A 19,038-nucleotide genomic window follows, 5' to 3' on the forward strand; every position below is an offset into this window, starting at 1 on the left:
CTCCCAGACATGCGGCTGCGGCACGCGGCACGCGGCACTGCGGCAGGCGGGAGCGGGCCTTCGCTCTGGCCGGGGTGAGGCTAACCTGAGGCACTGACGCCGTCACATTCCCTCCACGCTAGGGCTGGCGGGGCCGCGCGCCGGCTGAGGGGCAAGGAAGGCTGACGCGACAGAGCAAGAGGACGTGAGCCAGGAACTGTTTGTACTGGGTAGTAAATAGGCTTATGTCTTGGGCACCACACTATTCCAGGGCTAAACGTGCGCTGAGTCGGGTGGGGAGCTCCCTGACCGGTGAAGCGCTTCCCGCCGCCCTTTGTCCTAGCAGCCTGCCTCCCTACACTGCAGCACGCCTGGGCAGTAGCCCGGGCGCCGCGCTCCGCAGCCGCCGGGGTTAAAAAAAAAAAAAAGCGCACGTTCTCATTGCGCAGGCGCGAGCGGAGCCCGCGTCGGACCAGCCCGGGAAGGGCCAGCCCGGAGCGAGAAGGGGAAGTGATGGCCCACCAGCGCCGGGCCCGCTGGGAACTGTAGTTTTCGCTAAGAAGCACGCGTCTGGTTTTCGGTGTCACGGCTTGGCAGATCCGCCAAAGCAGGCAAATGGCATTACACAATGAGTATTTATGCTTCCTGTCTCCACCAAAAGGAAGTTCAGTGCTATGCTACAAGTTTAACAAAGAACTCCATAGAGAAACCCAAATCTCAGAACAAAAAGCAAACTTCCACTTGGTTTAAAGTGGTGGCACTTTATCATTTCTCATGACCAGTCTGTCAGTATGGTATTTTAGTCCTTTTCCAAAATAGGGCCTTAAAATAACGGAACTTTTTCTAGATTAAAAAAATGTAGGAATACAATGCGAAGTGTCACATTTACACAAACTATAAGCCACTACCCTTTAAAACTAAAGAAAAAGTTGCCAAAAGATGAATCCAGTACTTAGAGACTTAAAAAAGGAACTCTGGTATTCATCAAAATATTACTTTAAATGACATAACAACAACAACAAAAATGTTTCCAACAATTAAATCGTCAAATGCAGCAGATGAGAAAGGTATGCTCTACAACCAAAAAGGAAGATGAGAAATGCTCAGTACTGTTTTGTGGCTTACCAGAACCAATATCCGGTGGTATGTGTCACTTCTGTTAGTCAAAAAACAGCCTGATAGTTTATCCTCCCACAAAGTTACACTCCAACACCAGCTCCTACACATTTACACCTAAACTTCCATGAGTTCCCATTTGTACCCTTAAAATCACACTCTCAATCATGGTCATGGTTCTTAAATACCAAAAGAAAGTTGCAGGGTCAAATTATACAAAGAATTTTTTTAATGTATACAAATCTGTATATACCTCTGAAAGAGATCCTAGTCTTGACTTTTTAATTTACAATCCCAGGGGGGTGGAGAGGTGGATTAATTTTTTTTTAAATGTATAAACACGTATCTCTGCATACATAATAATTCCACAAAATACAGCAAAAGGTGTTAAACACAATTCTAAAACCAACAGATGGCGAACTAGAGCCCTAATCTGAGGATTCTGAAATCTAAATGAGCAGAAATGAAAAACACCAAATAAGGCATAGCCCTCTGCAGTGTATACTTAAATATTATGTTCAAAGATACCCACCACAAAATCATTTTACTGTTGCTTTGATTCTAAAAACTCAAGTATCAGATTTAATTAGGCCTCCAAATAACCAAGCTTATAAAATACATTCTTTTCAATGATTAAGAAAAAAGTGGAAATGCTAATTTTTAAACATGCATTTTGGGTAAAAATAAATTCCCACTTTCCCCTTCTCTCATTGCTTAGCCCAAGAGTGAGCCTGTTTAAGTGTTTATGGCACCTAAGTCAGTGAGTTTGTTTTACATTATCTCAAATCAGATGTCTTTCTGCTCAGACACCAATTTTTACAAATAGGGAAATTCAAAGGTGAGCCACTACAGACACAAAAATCTTAGAGAAATATATTTTCTTAAAATTTCCCCCCAAAACACAATGGGTGTCAAGACTGATTAAACACACACATATACTATTCATTTTCCAAATCATTCTTGAAATACTCATTGTGGTTGGCTTCCTCCAATATCCACTCTATCTCAGTGAAATTAGTTTTAACCCTTTCTCTTTGCCAGAGATTGGTTGGAAATGGGCAAGAAATGTAATCCTGATCAATGGGACATGAGTGGAAGCCCACTGGAATACAGAATTGTAAGAAAGCTTCTTCCATCCTAAAATAAGATGAGGAAGAAACAGCCCCTCTTCAGGTAATGCTGAACATGCCACTTCATACCACTCCAGTCACCTTACATCAAGTCTGAAGACGCCACCAACATCAAAGAGCGCAGAATGGAGAGTTGGCTAGAACCCTGGTTCTTGGTGACAGCATTAAATGATTATATTGAACAATCCTGACATCTGCAAGACTTCTGGACTTCCAGCTACATGAGACCAATGTAACAACAAACATATATTACACCAATTTGCAATAGGTTGTCTATCCCTAAAGTCAAAAACATAATTATAACTTTCTCATATTTTAGAGTATCTGTATTATAATACTTTACTTATATTTTACATAACTCCCTCTTATATACAACTCTTTACCCATCCATTCTTTATCTATGTGTTATTTCTGCCGTGTAAAACAGGACCATCCCTCCTCACCACCAATCCTTGTTCATTCCTCTCCTTCAATCCACCTCTAACTTATCTTCCCTTCCAGAAAACAGTAATAAAGGAATTCCCAGACTTCCCTGGTGGTCCGGTGGTTAAGAATCCACCTGCCAATACAGGGGACACATGTTCAATCCCTGCTTTGCGGAAATTTCATATGTCGTCAAGCAACTAAGCCCAAGTGCCCTAGAGCCTGTGCACCGCAAAAAGAGAAGCCACTGCAACAAGAAGCCCACGCACCACATTGAAGAGTATCCCCCACTTGCCACAGTTAGAGAAGGCCCACGCAAAGCAACGAAGACCCAGCATAGCCAAAATTAAAATAAATTTTTTTAAAATTCAGTATTTCAAATGGAAAACTAATCTCAAGGGATTATTTTGTTCTGTACTTAAAAAAAGCAATTATTAAAATAATTCAGGAGAAAGTCCTAAAGCCTAAACCATCTAGTTTCAAAAGAACAGGGACGCCCCCATTTCTGTTATTTGCTATTGCATCCTAGGAACCTAGTCCGGATATCAAAGAAATGAACATATCAGACTATTTAAAATATTAAAATTATATCATGAAAGAAAGATCTTTCAACTGAAATTGGTGCATGCTCTCATGTTAATATTCAGCAAGCTAAATATTAAGTAGAAAGCCAGGATAAACTGAACCGTTCTGGTTCAGTTTAAATTTCTGGGAAATTTAAAGAATTTTGGATATCAGAAAGAATATGAAAGACCATCTAGTTCAACCTCCAGATTTTATTATCAGAAAGCCAAGAAAAAAACAGCAGGGAGACTGCCCAAAGCCAAAGCTGGAACACAGACTGGAATCCGTGTGTCAGTCTCCAATTTTCACTTTCCCCACCACATCACCTGCGTTCCAGAATTACAGCTTCCCACCGGAAACATGCTACTCACCAACTGGCAAATAAGAAGTGCAAACATGATGCAGGTAAACCTGAACAATACTACGAATTCAGTTTGACAAGTATCAAGATTTGGCCAAAGGTAAGTAAGAGAAAATCCTCACATTGATTACAATGACTATAGAGCTCAGAGACTGTTTTCATTAAATGAAGGTCTCAGCTAATCCAGAATATCATATACTCTTATGTACTCAGCCCAATAGCAACAAATTTTGCAGTAAGATTAAGCAATTTAAGGCATTTGAAAAACCTGTCAGTGACCAAGTATTATAAGAATGCATGGTATTCCTTACTTTCAATCCCATCTAAAAACAAGATAATTTTCTTCCTCATACTAAAGACATAAACTCTGGAATTTACACAAAGATATCATCTTACCATCTTACCACAAAGTGAAAGTGAAGTCGCTCAGTCGTGTCCGACTCTTTGCGACCCCGTGGACTGCAGCCCACCAGGCTCCTCTGTCCATGGGATTTTCCAGGCAAGAATACTGGAGTGGATTGCCATTTCCTTCTCCAGGGGATCTTCCCAACCCAGGGATCGAACCCAGGTCTCCCGCATTGCAGGCAGACGCTTTAACCTCTGAGCCACCAGGGAAGCATCTTACCACAGAAGTGATCCAATAACTCATTGAGAACAAATCCTAATCATAGGCAGCCTCATGATTTAACCATTAGTAATGAAAACAGTGCCTTCCCTGGTGGCTCAGACAGTAAAGAGTCTGCCTACAGCGTGGGAGATGCAGGTTTGATCCCTGGGTCAGGAAGATCCCCTGGAGAAAGAAATGGCAACCGACTGGTATTCTTGCCTGGAAAATTCCATGGATGGAGGAGCCCACCAGGCTACAGTCCATGGATTTGGGAACAGTCCATGGAATGAGAACAGTAACTAAAGTTACAGGTTAACCCTGAATGCACTCCTAAATCAGGAAATAATTTACTGGGGGATATTGAGGAAGACAGTACTAAAATGCAAATGTATGCAACTGTATCACTTAAAGAAACAAGTCATGTTCTCCCAAGGCCATCAGCTATGTTAAGACTTAACATCAAAGATAGATGGTTTTCTCCTCCGCAGTATCAGATTTCAAAGTAGCTACACAAACATCAATTTCCAATATATGCAGTCTAACCAGAACTTTACAAGAATATTTTAATCAAGTTTCTCAAGGAGTTAAATTAAACAAATAAAAAAATTACTGATTAAATAAACTGGTTAGGTAAATTATAGTTAATTCTAATTATTTGAACTTCAGTAGAGAACATTCTTAAATTCTCAAAGAATTAACCAAAGAAGTTTGTTGACCAAACATAACAAAAGGAGTATTTTAATATACTAATTTTGCACATGAGGCAACATCAAATGAAGCAATCTGCCTAGAACCTACACATTGTATCACATAATAAATGTTAGAACATGCCCCAAAGTTACCAAAAGATTGCCTGGCTTCTTTTCCAAATGATTCATAAAGGTTAACATGCAAAACTCCAGGGCAGCTGTGAGCAGCCAAGTTGTGGAGGGCCTGATACAAAGTCAGAAGGAGAAAAAAAAATATTCAAAGAGAAAAGGGGGCAACATGTGTAGAAGGCAAAAGGCATTTTAAAAAAAAGTTTTTTTAAGTGAGTTGCTGAGTCTAAAGTTAGATGCAACTTCTGGAGTCCTGGTCTGCTGGCGCAGCAAACCTAGGGATTACGGAAACAGCACACCACACCTGTTCCCTCCAATTGAGAGGCATATCATTCTTGGAAAGAAACATTACTTTTTAATTCACTGATTCCTGGATGCCTGAACTGGGTTCTCAGGGACAGTGCGGAGCATACAGCTATGGACTAGGAAGTAACTGAAGCCACTCAATAGGCAGGAGACACATTGCTGGAGTGGTGATTTAATCAAAGGCTGTAGTAAAATCAGATATACTCTTGTTAAAATAAACACAAATATATTTAGAGTGAAATTCTCATTTTTTTGAGATAGAGAATGAGTCCTTCAGAGAAATGCCCTTTTTGTGACAAGCTGCTCTGGACAACCCCAGACCTTGAGGGTATTTTAGGAGAAGCACTGCTTTAGATCATTTATAGATAAATATGCATACCTGAATACAGTCCCCTTATACAGATGATGAAACCTGAAAACATCTAATGTAAAAACTGTTGTGGGTACAAAATTATAGATGAGACCATAAACTACTGAGAGAATGTGACTGGAATTCAGGAAATGCTAAAGTCCCTCTTTTATCTCTGTCATTCATTTACTAAGAAATCATATATAATTTTCTTAATAGCAAACTTTTTCATTTCTGAATCAGACAAAAAGAACATAATATTCAGTATTTTCAGCCATACTCCAAATTAATTCTCGCAATCAAATTTAGAAACAAATTTATCTAACAAAATTTGTCTCAAATGATCTAGCTCTAACTTGAACCAGTAGAACCAAAAAAATAAAATAACCTAATGAAACTGTATCTTTTGTGGTATAAAGAAGAAAAAAATCCAGGACTTCCCTGGTGGCCCAGTGGATAAGACTTCATGTTCCCAATGCAGGAGGCCTGGGTTCCATCCCTGGTCAGAGTACTAGATTCCACATGCCGTGACTAAAGATCAATGACCTGGCTCACTGCACTAAAACCCAGTGCAGCCAAATAAATAATTTTTCTTTTTTTAAAGAGGAAAAAAATCCTTCTGTGTAGAGGAGGGAAAAAGCTACTCACACGTCCTAGAATCTCTATGGCAACAATATCAAAATGTGATCTTGCTGGTAACATTTAGGCTACAGCATTTAATTTTTATAACATGACAACTGTTAACACTTGTATTCCTGCCCTGAATAACTTTCTTTGATTTTCAATAAAACTAGATATCCCCTTAAAGTCTTATTATTAATTACCAATCATTCATAAACATTTACTGAGTGTCTACTGGATGTTAAACACTATAGTACCTCTGGAAAAAAATACTAAGTCACCATCATAAGCTATGTGGTGGCCAAAAAAAAAAAACAAAACAAAAATCTCTTCTATTCATTGATATTTTAAATAGTTACTAATTCAAAGCAAAGAAGTAGTAAGAGATCAACAAAATTTTAGTGCTTTATGCTTTCCATTCAACTCTCTTCTGGCCCTTTTGGGAAGCTTGAATAGAATCCTCCAAGAATGCCAAAATTAGGTGTTCTTTATGGCGTAACTAGAATGAGGTAACAAAACAAGTACTCCAAAACAAAACTAAGAGAAGAGGTTCAGGGAACCAAGTAGGAGACAAAGACCTAAAGTGCCAAACTTGAAATCTCTACCCTAAATGTCTCAAGACAGGGAAAAGGTCAAGAAAAATGAAAATTTGTGATCTAGTCCAACTATCGGAGAAGGCAATGGCACCCCACTCCAGTACTCTTGCCTGGAAAATCCCATGGATGGAGGAGCCTGGTAGGCTACAGTCCATGGGGTCGCTAAGAGTCGGACACGACTGAGCGACTTCACTTTCACTTTTCCCTTTCATGCACTGGAGAAGGAAATGGCAACCCACTCCAGTATTCTTGCCTGGAGAATCCCAGGGATGGCGGAGCCTGGTAGGCTGCCATCTATGGGGTCGCACAGAGTCGGACACAACTGAAGCGACTTAGCAGCAGTAGTAGCAGCAGTCCAACTATAGTTAATTGTACATCTCCCTTTCGTTCTCAAATATTTGGTACTGCCCTATGGGAAGGCTTCTACATTTCTTGTAATCGCCACAAATTCAGTAACTCATCATTTCTTAAACATTGGTCAGAGAAGGCAATGGCAACCCACTCCAGTTCTCTTGCCTGGAAAATCCCATGGATGGAGGAGCCTGGTAGGCTACAGTCCATGGGGTCGCTAAGAGTCGGACATGACTGAGCGACTTCACTTTCACTTTTCCCTTTCATGCACTGGAGAAGGAAATGGCAACCCACTCCAGTATTCTTGCCTGGAGAATCCCAGGGACGGCGGAGCCTGGTTGGGCTGCCATCTATGGGGTCGCACAGAGTCAGACACGACTGACGCGACTTAGCAGCAGCAGTCGGTATTAACTATTATCTTCATTAGTAATGAGGAAATTAAAATTTACTGTTGCTAAATGAATGTGCAAAATTAAGCCAAAACTGGACTTGTCTGGTGGTCCAGTGGTTAAAAATTCACCTGCCAATGCAGGAGACACAGGTTTCATCCCTGGTCCAGGAAGATTCCACATGCTGTGAGGCAACTAAGCCCATGAGCCACACTACTGAGTGAGCAGTGCCACACCAGTTGCAATGAGAAGCCAGAGGCCAGCACCTAGAGAGTTAAGACTAGAGAAAGTCCTCCCGCAGCAACAAAGACCCAAGTGAAAGTGAAAGTTGCTCAGTCATGTTCAACTCTTTGCGACCCCGTGGACTATATATTCCATGAAATTCTCCAGGCCAGATTGCTGGAGTGTGTAGCCTTTCCCTTCTCCAGGGGATCCTCCCAACCCAGGGATCAAACCCAGGTCTCCCACATAGCAGGAGGATTCTTTACCAGCTGAGCCACAAGGGAAGCCCAAGAATACTGGAGTGGGTAGCTTAACCCTTCTCCAGGGGATCTTCCTGACCCAAGAATTGAACTGGGGTCTCCTGCATTGCAGGTGGATTCTTTACCAATTGAGCTATCAGGGAAGCCCCAACAAAGCCCCAGCACAGTCAAACTTTTAAAAATAAATAATTTTTTTTTAATTAAGGCAAAATTATTTCAAGATAAAGTCAAAATACATCTCAACTCATTTAATATGGCTGTTATTACCCGACACCAAAACCAGACAAAGATATCATAAAAAAAAAACTAGACCAGTATCGTTTATGGACATAGATGTAAAACTCCTCAACAAAACACTAGCAGGTGAATCCAGCAACATATAAAAAGTACTGTACACCTTTGCTAAGTATGGTTAATTCTAGGAATTCAAGATTGGTTTAATATCTGAAAGTCAATTAATGTACTACGAAATCCAACACTCTTTCATGACAAAAACACACAGGAATTGAAGGAAACTTTCTTAACCTGAAAAAGTTATCTATGAAAAACCCACAGTCAACATCATATTTAATGGAGAAAGACTGAATACTTTCTCCCTAAAGTCAGGAACAAAACAAGGAATGTCTGTTCTTACCACTTCTATTCAATAATGTACTAGAAATTCTAGCCAGGGCAATTAGGCAAGAAAAAGAAATTAGAAACATTCAGGTTACAAAGAAAGAAGTAAAATACTTCTACGTGTATGTGACATAATCTTGTAAAATCTTGCAAAAAAAAAAACAACCCACAAATAAACTATTAGAGCTAATAAACATATCCATCAATGTTACAGAATTCAAGATCACTATACAAATAAATATCAACTGTATTTTGATACAATAGCAACAAACAATCTGAAATGAAATTAAGAAAACTTCATTTACAATAGCATCAAAAAATATTTAGAAATAAATTTAACAGAAAAAGTATAAAACTTAAAATCTGAAAACTATAAAAACTGTCTCAAGAAGTTAAAGAAGTACTAATTAAGTGGAAAGACATCCCATGTTCAGGGACCAGAAGATGTACCCTTGTTAAGATGGCAATACTTCCTAAATTGATCTACAAATTCAATTCAATTCCAGAATATCTAAAACAATCTTGAAAAGGAAGAATAAAGTTGAAGGACTCACACTTCCTGATTTCAAAACCTAATTCAAAGCTATAGAAATCAAAACAGTGTGGTACTGGCATAAGAACAGACATATAAATTAATGGAATATAAACCAGAAATAAACCCTCACACTTATAGTCAACTGATTTTTGACATGGGTGCCAAAACAATTCAGTGAGAGGCAGGAGAGGTAGAAGTTGAGGTTGGATAGTCTTCTTAACAAAAGGTCCTGGGGCAACTGGATATTCACATGCAGCTGAATAAAGTTGGATCCTTATTTCACACGATACACAAAAATTAACTCAAAATGAATCACAGACTTAAATGTTAAGAGTTAAAACCATAAAACTCCTAGGGAAAAAAAAGTGAATTTTCATTATCTTGAGTTACACAATGATTTTTAGACATGGCGCCAAAAGCACAAATGACAAGAAAAAATAGATGGATTGAACTTCCTCAAAATTGTAAAATTTTGTACATTAAAGGAGCCTATCAAGAAAGGAAAACAAGCCATGAAATGAAAGAAAATATTTGAAATTCATATGTGACAAGGAACTTGTATCCAGAATATATAAAGAACTCCTAGAATTCAACAATAAAAGACAATCCAGTTTAAAAATGGCAAAGACTATAATACAAACAGACATTTCTCCAAAGATACACAAATGGCTAATAAGCATATGAAAAGACCTTATCATCATTTGCTATCAACAGTGGTATGAGATACCACTTCACACCCACTAGCATGACTATAATCAAAATGACAGACAATTACAAGTATTGAGAAAAATCTGGAGAAACTAGAACCCTCACACACTGCTGGTGGAAATGTAAAACAGTATAGCTGCTTTGGAAAATAGTTTGGTTCCTCAAAAAGTCAAAGTTACCATATAACCTAGCAATTCTACTCCTAGGTATATTTCCAAGAGAATTGAAAAGAAGTGTCTAAACAAAAACTTGTACAAGAGGACCTCCTTGGTGGTCCAGTGGTTAAGAATCCACTTGCCAGTGCAGGAGATACAGGTTCAATCCCTGGTCTAGGAAGACCCCACATGCTGTGGAGCAACTAAGCTGGCTGCTCCACATGCCACAGGGCAACCAGGATCTGTGTGCTACAACTGTTGATTGAGCCCGCTCGCCACAACTACTGAAGCCTGCACACTCTAGAGCCCACAAGCCGAAACTACTGAAGCCCTCAAGCCCTAGGGCCAGTGCCCCGCAAAAAGAGAAGCCACCACAATGAGAAGCCCACATACTACCACTGAGAATAGCCCCTGCTCGCTGCAACTAGAGAGCAGCAACAAAGACACAGCAACAAACCAACAGAGCACACACGACAACAAAGACCCATCACAGCCAAAAATAAATAAATACATTTTTTTTAACTTGTACAAGAATGGCTACAGCAGCATTATTAATAATAGCCTATTATTAAGATGTAAACAATTGAAACATCTATCACCTAATCATTGGATAAGCAAAATGGGGTATATCCATATAATGGAATATTATTCAGCCATAAAAGGAATGAAGTGCTGATACACAACACAAACGGACCTTGAAAACCTGCTAAGTGAAAGAAGCTAGTCACAAAAGAGCCCGTACTGTTTGATTCCATTTGTATGCTATGTCCAGCATAGGCAAATCATAGAGACAGAAAGCAGATTAGTGGCTGCCAGGGGCTAGGGGACAAAAGGAAACAGAGACTGACTACTAAAAGATACAGGGTTTCTTTTAAGGGTGTTCTAAAATTAGTTTGTGGTGATGGATGCACAACTCTGTGAGTACACTAAAAAAAATTATATATATTTTAAACAGGTACATTTCATGATATGTGAAATGAATAATCAGTAAAGCTGTTTAAAAAAAAAGGATGAAGCCAAAATAACAATTTCTAAACAATTTCGATGTGCAAAAAAAAAAAAAAAAAAAATATATATATATATATGTTATACTACTTGTAAAAACATCAGGAGAAGACGACAAGCCGTAATTTTTCCATTTACTTCCCCTTGAGAGATTACTTCAGAGGACTAATATGCCTTCATGTTAGATCTGCAACTTTATTGCCAGTAGTATATATAAGCAAAAGTTAGGTTCTCATCATATTCAAGTTATTCTAAAATATTCTATGTGGGAATGAAATGAGGAAGATACAACAGGTCATAGATAAAAACCAGTCATCTACAGGAATGATACAAACTAGGACATCAGTACATCAATGAAGAGTTTAAAGAGTACAAAATCCTATTCCTGGAAGGGTTATCTTCAGTGAGATAGGATTGGAATGTACTATTATTTCAAAAGCTTAAACAAAAGAAGCAGTATTATACCCTGCTCAAAGAATATTATAACAGATGGTTGGCAAGGCTTCTGTAAAAGGGTAGTTCAAAGAGAAAAATCTTGGCATTGTCATCCCCAGTTCTACCCAGAGTATAAAGTAAAACACCCTGGTCCACAAATACAGGATCTGAGAGGAAGAGTATGTGCTGAACAGGAAAAAAGATGCTGATCAGGCTACACATTCGGAACCAGACTGATCCGATCATTTTATTTTTGCCCCATAAATCAATTTTTTTGTTTGTATATGGTCCAATATATTACAGATGTGATTAGAGGAGTCTATCCCCTAGCAATCAACAGACTTGTATAATTAATGCTAGACTGGGATTCAACTTCCAGTTCTAACACCACATAGCTATGTAACTTTGGACAAGTGACTTCACTGCTCTCAGTTGCCTCACGTAGAAAACAAGAGAGGGGCTTCTCTGGTGGCTCAGTGGTTAAGAATCCGCCTGCCAATGCAGGAGACGGGGGTGTGATCCCTGATCCAGGAAGATCCCACGTGCTGTGGGGCAACTAAGCCTATACACCGCAACTATTGAGCCTGTGCTCTAGAGCCTGGAGCATGACCACTGAATCCACACGCCACAACTACCGAAGCCTATGCACTCTGGAGCCGGTCCTCCCCAACAAAAGTAGCCACGGCAATGAGAAGACTGAGCACCGCAACCAGAGAGCAGCCTGTGCTTCCGCAACTAGAGAAAACCCATGCACAGCAACAAAGACCAAGTGCAGCCAAAACGAAATTAATGCATAAAGCACATGTTTAACACAAAGCATAGAGTGGACTGTAAAAATACCTGACTGTAAGAAAGCAGAGAAGCCAGATGCTCAACCAAAATGTTTAAATCCTTAAGTAGCATGAAGGGAAGAAGGGAGGGAGGTGGGGAGAGAGGAGGAGAATAACCTGGCTCAAAATAGACAACAACAAGTGAGGAAAAGCAACAAAATATCATAAACTGTAGCTGATCAGGAGCACTAAGGTCTGTGTAGGCAAAACAACAATTAAAATCTTGCAAGAAAATGCAAAGCCACAGAGAGGTGGTTTAAATATGTAAAAAGCCAGATGCTGAATAAACACTGATGGAGCACTTGATAAACAGGGTATAAACAGTAACAACAGCAAGACAGCTGACAGACCTAACTGGAATTAGTTTCAACCTAGTGAGGAAGATATGAGGAAAAAATCTACTTCTAAATTACTCTTTAAAGTCCAAAAATCACTGAGAATGAATCAAATTCATCATTAAACAAACAAGATGCTTCCAAACTAATATATCAGATGTTAGGTAGTCATGGAACCCCAAAGTATTCTCTGCATTTTAGAAGTATTCTCTGGTGACTTCCCTGGCAGTCTAACAATTAACGATCTGCCTTGCAGGACTTCCCTGGTGGTACGGTGAATCAGAATCCGCTTGCCAGTGCAGGGGACATGGGTTTGATCCCTGGTCCGGGAAGATTCCACATGCCTGGGAGCAACTAAGCCCACACACCACAACTACGGAGCCTGAGTACTGCAACTACTGAAGCCCAAGCACTCTAGAGCCTGTGTTCTGCAACAAGAGAAGCCACTGCAATGAGAAGCTGCCACAAAGAGTAGCCCTACCTGCCACAACTAGAGAAAGCCCACATGCACAACAAAAAGCCAGCACAACCAAAAATAAATTTAAAAACATAAAAAAAAAAAAGAATCCACCTTGCAATGCAGGGGACGTGGGTTCAATCCCTGGTTGGGGAACTAAGATCCCACACGCTATGGGGCAACTAAGACTGCACACCATGACAACTGAGCCCAAGCTCCACAGTTAGAAAAGCCAAATAAATAAAGTATGTACAGATATACAGATATAGATAGATATAACTCCCATCTACTCAAGAGTAGGGCTCTTGCTGTAAGCTTCAATTCAGTCAAACTGGTAAAATCTCTACTAGAGGATGAGATTAGAAGACATATCAGCATAAATAACCTTCTGAGGAAAAGACAAACGGCTTCTGAAAGATGAAATCACACCACACCAGTCAATCCAAATTCTCTGAGGAGAAAGTATTGAATATAATTTATTTAGGCTTTTACAAGTCTCGGTAAGATTCTAAATAAAAAGCTATTTTTAAAAAGCCTGAGTGACCACACAGTTGAGAATATTTACCATAGAAGGGCGTGATTTATGAGACTGACACACCACCTACTGCACTAAGGAGGCAAGTCTAGATTGGGTGAGACACAGAAATTACCGGTGAATCGATGTTGAGGTACTTCCCCATATGAAGTACAAGCACTGATCTTAGGTAATGTTTTCAAAAGGCTATATTTAACATTTTCATAAACTATATGAAAGATACAGAATTTCCCATTTTGCAGATGGAGTGATGAGCTTCCTGATAGTGAAATACTGCAATGAATTGGAAAAATAAGGGAACTGAGAGGTGGAAAGGATTTGTGTTATCAAATGAGAAACATCTGCAAAAACTAAGATTTATTTTTAGTTGAGAGAACACTCTGCAAGCATGAAAGCTGTCTAAATATCTTTCTGCAGGGCTTTCCAGCAGAAGAGAAACTAGAGGTGCTCCAGGCAGTTCCTGTGTAGACAAAATTAGGCCCAGAGTGGAAACTGCAGAGGGACACATTTCAGCTAACAAAATGACAAGCTTTCTAAGCTCCAGACCAGAAGTAACTGAAAGGGTGATTCTTACTCTGAATTACCTCTAAGAGCCCTCTGAGATACAAGCGGCTAAAATACTACAGACAGGAAAATGGCAGGTATTAACAGTGCAGCATTAAAAAGTGAAAAGTAAAGCATTTACAGGAAAAAAAACTAAGTTATACTTAAAGGATGCATGGTTTCCAGTCAAAAAAGAAATCTCTGAATAATTAGAATGTTGCCTAAAGACAATGGGATTTTTGCATGCAAAGAGGGGTGAGACTGCAAATTCTATTGGCAACAAGGAAACGACTATGAATAGAAAATATTTTCCTATCCTCCTAATAAATCATAATTAAGCTCTATCTGAAATGCAATTCTGATTGGTTACCGTAAATCTAGAAAAACAACGCAATGCTGACAAAGATCCCGAGAAGTGTACGTAAATGGAATGACTAAGAGACTGAAGGCAATTTCACTGCAGATTACATTTTAAAATCAATCATCTTCAGCTGAAAAACATGAAATGAAAGCCCAGGGGCACTATGATCAAAATCAGAAAGTATACCAATATTAAATAATAATTTATTCACCAAATCTTGGTACCATATATTAGGCTTTTAAACTTGAAAAGGAAGATCTTTTTTTTTCCACCAAAGATGAAAAGAAAGTTATGGAATGCTTTATCACCAAGTGGTATTCAGGGATAAGAATACTCAAGAAGTATATAAGTTCATGTATATTAAGTCCCTTCTGAGGTCCTACCAGATAGAAATGACATCTGAGGCCTTAAGTTTCTGAGGTTAACATTTTCTTTTTATTTTAAACATTTCATTATGATGTTTCAAATGTACACAAAAATAGAGTAGTTTAACGAACTCCATATACCCATCACCCAATGAGGTTAACACCTTCTAAGATAACTGCCTCACCTCAAAACATCCCCTGGTGCCAACTAAGACATGACAATTGGCTGACAGCCCCTAAGAGACTCAGTAAGGCTTGCTGGTATAGTTCTTTTATTCTTTTACCTATGTATGTACAGCTGACCCTTGAACAACACAGGTTTGAACTGGTCCACTTACACTCGGATTTTTCCCAATCAATACTTACTACACAATGCTCAGCTGAATCCCTGGATGTAGAGCTGCAGATACAGAGGATCTACTCTAAAATTATACGTGTATTTTCTATTGCATGGAGGTCAGCACCCCTAACTCTGCATGGTTCCGTGTGTAATTACACATATATATCCTTTATCTTTTATATATTTAGAATCTGCCTTATATATCTCTATATCCTGAATTTTTCATTTATCATATACTCAACGTTCTTGCCTGGAAAATCCCATGGACAGAGGAGTTTGGCAGGCTACAGTCCATGGGGGTTGCAAAAGAGTTGGACCCGACTGAGCAACTGAACACATACACAACACACCCAACGTTCTAAGATACTGAAATTTCTTTTAAAATATTGTTTAATGGCTGTATAATAATTCACCCTTAAATATGCCATAATTTACCCACTAATCTCACTGCTCATTCAAGTTTATTCCTAATTCTTACTTGTATAAATAATGCTAGAATGAATATCTTTGTTCACAAATTTTTCTATCTCTATTTTTCCCCTCTTAAGATAAATTCCTAGGAGTACAATTACTGAATTAAAGGACAATTTAATGTTTTTTGATATGTACTGGCAAAATACCTCCCAGAAAACTCAGGCCCAATGCACTTCCATTAGCAGTTTTAGAGACCACCACCTTACTATTTGATAGGTTAAAAAAAAGTAGTATATTATTTTAATCTGAATTCCTTTGATTATGCATCAGAATAAAAATGTTTCTTATATGCTTCTTGGTCATTTGTATTTCTTCTTTGTGAACTCTAACCATGATCTTTGTCAGAAAGGCTTTTTCACTTTCTTTGGGCCTTGATGAAACTGAAAACCAGCTTAGATGGAGCCGCGTATCAGTGACTTCAGCTCCCTCTCCTGGCCAAAAAATTACTACCACGATCCGGTTATTGTTATTCAGCCGCCCAGTCATGTTCAACTCGGCGACCTCATGGATTGCAGCATACCATGATCCGGACCTAGATTTAAATACCTGTGTGCATGTGCTCAGTCGCTAAATCATGTCCAACTCTTCTTCGACCACATGGACTGTAGCCCATCAGGTTCCTCTGTCCTTTAAAAGCTTGCCATTTCCTAGGTTGTTGCTACAAACACAATTTATACACGGTAATAAAAGATAAAACATTATGTGTCTAAACCCATACTTAACAGAGATGTGATGGAAAAGGAGAAAGGGAACATCTGATCACTTATATTTAATAATTAATGTCACCAAAAATGTTTAAATTATAATCAGGTCACTGCCAAGTTACTTACTGGATGGAACATTACAAGCCTAAAACTCATTTCTCTATATTTTCTTTTTAATGGCAGCACTGTGTGGGCACTTAAGGGATCTTCATTCCCTGACCAGGGACTGAACCTGGGGCCATAGCAGTGAAAGCATCTAGTTCTAACCCTTGGACTGCCAAAGAAATCCCTATAACTTTATTCTAATAATGTAAAACATTCTAGTTGCCAGATGACACTGGGCTGTCAGCACACTGGTTATCTTCTCTTTTTTTAAAGCAAAAATAAGAGAACAAAAATATCTACATGCCCTTCATCATTTAATGAAGGATTTAAAAAACAAAAAACAAAAACACTCTTTGTAATCCTTATTCCAAAGCTACAAAGCTGCTCACACTAAACAGACTGGGTCCTACAGTTCCAAAGGGTAAGGCCAGGATTCGTGAATGGATGTAGCTAACTCAACTTCTCCACTGATAACCTCCAAGATGCAACTCACAGGTTGGGCAGTGCAGTGCTCAGACCATTCATTCATTCAACACACATTTATTAAGTGCCATCACTTTTCCAGCAGTGATGATGACAGGACACAGCTCCTACTCTCAGAGAACTGGGAAACTAGCTGTCTGGAGAAGGCAAAGCCTGGGTACTGTCTATGTCAGTTACTGCTCTTACTACACCTCCCTGCTATTAAAGAATCAGGAAGAGTATGTTTCTACAACAGGGCGGCACTTTAACATGTGGTAATTTTAAACAGTGGCAGCTGTTTATGTGAAGATTTAGAGGCAAAAGAACAACAAGCTGTCCAGAAGGAACTGCAGGCAGTTCAGTGCTAATGAGCACAGAGCTCAGGAAGGAGTACAGGAGATGACTTGGGCCAAGGGCCTGGGCGCTTGGTTTGAACTCCACCTTGAAAGCCAAGTAAGCGATGGGGAGGAGACATACGGTCCTATGAGGAGACCATTTAGCTCTGGGGAAAATCCACTTGCAAATCATAGGTATATGGATGTGAGACTCATACAGTGTGAGACATAAACTTACCTAAGTTTCCCTCAGGAACTACATAGGCTAAGAGGAGAGAAGGCAAGACAAGGCAAACACTGACTGAAAGAGACAAATGTCTGCACAGAAAACTAAGAATAGCCAGAGGCAACAGCGATGACAGAAAGAGCCAGCACTCAGACCGTTTGTACTTCCCTGTGTGTCAGGCACTCACCTACATCCTTTTCATGTATTAATTCATTTCCTCTTCATGACAGTCCTGGAAGGTTAAGTGCCATCATTTTTATTATCTTCCCATTTTTCAGATGAGGTAACTGAGGCACAGAGAGAGGCACAAAGTATGTGCAGAGCTAAAATCTGAATCTAAAGGACTCACTCCAGAGACCATGTTCTGTATCATGGCTCTACAATGTCTTTCACAAATGACAACAAGAAGCAGGAAGGACCACCACCACCACAGTCAGGGAGAACAATGGTCCATGGAGTCAAAAACCAGGAGGCCTCAGAAAGTAAGGACAGAAAGGGATGCCTCCGTAAGGGCAGATACAGTGGAACACACAGGAAGAAGCTAGACAAATACTTCCACTGGCAAAGAGACCAGTGGTTGCAGTTTAAGAGTTTTGTGTTTGTCAAAAGTGAGAGACTTGAGCGTGTTTAGAAGCTGATGGACAAGAGCCAACAGGGAATGGGAGGGTAAAAATAGGCTGGGAAAAGGGACAAATGACAGACAGAGGTCTCTATGAGGAGGAAGAAAATAGCTCAAGAGACCAGAGAGGTGGCCTAGTATGAGAAGAAACAAAGACAGGGCTAGGGTGTGCCCAAGAAGGGTCTCTTCCCCACAGGCTCTGTGGAAAGGGGTTTTCTCTGTAAGCAAGGGAGCTGCTTAACTTCTGAAGAACCCTCCACAGTTAAGATGCTTTTAGAATTGTAGCATTATATTCTTTGATTCTTTTACTCCTCTTTTCACTCTTATCCAGCTGTCTCATTAAACTATGATCTAGGTGGCAAACAGGTCACAAGATGATTTCTAAGGAAGAAAAAAATCTAGCGAAAACTAAAATCACTAGACTGTTCAGAACAAAAATATAATTCTTTAAAAAGATAGTATTTTTCTATTTCTTCAAGTCAAGTATGTAAGTATATTCTCTGAACTTCCAGAACTTACTATGGCTATCCCCTTTGTCCTCAATGCCCAGAGCTGCTCTCCTGCTCATGCCTTGACTTCTCTTCCCAGCTCTGGCTCAGCATGGTCAGCACTCTCTCTGGCCTAGTCAAACGGCCCTTCCTCCCACAGTCCAAACAATTACCCAACACTTCCTTTCACGACAGGTAGATAGGAGAAGGAATTTGGGAACTAGCCTCCGATGACAATTAACAAAGCAATTTCATAGCACGTATTTATCAAAAGCAGTCCTGGAACACTGTAAAAAGCTGAGGAAAGTAAT

At 39.5% G+C, this 19,038-nt stretch overlaps 1 protein-coding gene across 8 annotated transcripts in view; it reads right to left on the reverse strand.

Moving 5' to 3' along the window:
- Positions 1-19,038, reverse strand: part of KANSL1 (KAT8 regulatory NSL complex subunit 1) — a 178,136-nt gene that overhangs the window by 151,516 nt on the left and 7,582 nt on the right. The window contains exon 1 of one of the 8 annotated variants that reach the window (XM_081576458.1): positions 86-414. The exons of 6 other annotated variants lie outside the window; for them this stretch is intronic. The gene's annotated coding sequence lies outside the window, so the exon portion shown is untranslated. Of the gene's footprint in view, positions 1-85; positions 415-19,038 lie in introns of those variants that run through there. One more of the 8 variants, XM_081576462.1, reaches the window with a different exon arrangement.

Source organism: Giraffa tippelskirchi, chromosome 3, assembly GCF_054371585.1.
Source record: "Giraffa tippelskirchi isolate mGirTip1 chromosome 3, T2T-mGirTip1v1.2.pri, whole genome shotgun sequence".
NCBI classification, from domain to species: domain Eukaryota; kingdom Metazoa; phylum Chordata; class Mammalia; order Artiodactyla; family Giraffidae; genus Giraffa; species Giraffa tippelskirchi.